The sequence below is a fragment of the Aplysia californica genome, unplaced genomic scaffold, assembly GCF_000002075.1.
Source record: "Aplysia californica isolate F4 #8 unplaced genomic scaffold, AplCal3.0 scaffold00357, whole genome shotgun sequence".
NCBI classification, from domain to species: domain Eukaryota; kingdom Metazoa; phylum Mollusca; class Gastropoda; order Aplysiida; family Aplysiidae; genus Aplysia; species Aplysia californica.
Genome location: NW_004797627.1, coordinates 76,586 through 78,159, shown reverse-complemented (window position 1 = coordinate 78,159; position 1,574 = coordinate 76,586).

The following is a 1,574-nucleotide window of genomic DNA, read 5'->3' as shown; positions in this document are numbered from 1 at the left end:
TAGATAGATAGATAGATAGATAGATAGATAGATAGATAGATAGATAGATAGATAGCGACTGTTCTTTAGAGACAATAACATTTTCAACATACAAAAATACTCAGCTGATCAACTGTCTTTATACGAGCTGAGAAGCGTACGAGGTGAAGTGGACGATATTGTTTTCTTGTTCATGTTTTGCGACAAAATTTAACATATGACGATGACTAGCAAATAAGACAAGTTTATGCCTTGTGTGATGTTCTAGTTCACGAAGTGCCCTCTGTTGACCAGCTACCTTCGTAACTGTCTTCGACCAAAATCTAACAGTCAATTTTTACCCACTGGATTTTCTCCAACCCCACTGCCCCAAACCGGGCCGCACCTCTCTGCCTTACAATGTTGTGATTAGGATATCAGTATCTTTTAGCTCTTCCCAGTAACGCTCATACTCGGATGGCCAACTTGGGAGAGCTGAGCCTCAGACCTCATGAAATATTGAACCCTTGAAATGGACGCCAATCCACCGAGGTGCGAAATTGCCCGAAGTCATTGCTCTAGCCACCGGCAGCTAATTCGCACCACGCTTTCCAGAAATCGGAGATCCCCTGTGCGACGCCCGAGGTTATAGCAGTGTGTACTGGGCGCTCTAACCTTCACTTCCTTAATATAGCGTCTGCCAGGGAAACAGCAGCAGCAGTAGTTGTCCACATTGCGGCTGAGTCTGAGAACTCCCTCGTGTGTTGTTCTTACACCCCGAAATCTGCGTCCTTTTTTGAAGACTCGGTCAAAAATTAACAACTGAAATAAATAAGGTTTTTACAGCCAGGCTGCAAGTGTACAACTGACGACCAGTTTAACGGTAAGAATAGATCTAGATCTACTAGATATAGATTGAGAATGTAGATCTAGAATCTAGATTATATATTTTTGGTCCAGTGTACCCTAGTATAATTTTGGGTGCTTTGTGGGTGATCTCAAAATTGTGGTTTGCTAATCTGTTTCCTTTCATTTCATCATTTACTTCATAATAGAATCTGTTTCCAGTGATACCGGCGTCTGCAGTGTGGCGGTAAGGCGTATCGCCATCAACCGATTTTGATACCTGTGCAGGGAATGGGTGCATCGACGAAGACCCTAACTAACCATTACCCCCACCGACGCTCTGTAATTATTGATACGGTTAAAAAGAATGATTAAGCCAGTGTTGACAAAATAACAATTGGCTAGGAAAGAGGTAAAGCGTGCAAGAATTCCAATCGCCCTGTGTTCCCGAAAGATCTCGATAAAGGAATCAATCGGTCCTGAGATCAAGACCTGAAATTTTAGCCTGAAGGTTTAACAATACTCCTTTTGTGCACCTTCTAATGACGCTGACATATAAAGACTTTATAGTAATTCTACATACCCTAGTTTAGATTTACAAACGATATCGATTCAGGACCAATACGTCCCACATATTTAAGACTTTCTTTTGTTACGGGAAGCCAATAAAAGAATAGGAATTGATTTCGTTTGTTCCCAACACTCTCTACCCAGTTTAGGTGGCTGGCAAAATGAAACAAAACGAAGCAGGAGGAGGAGGAGGAGGAGGA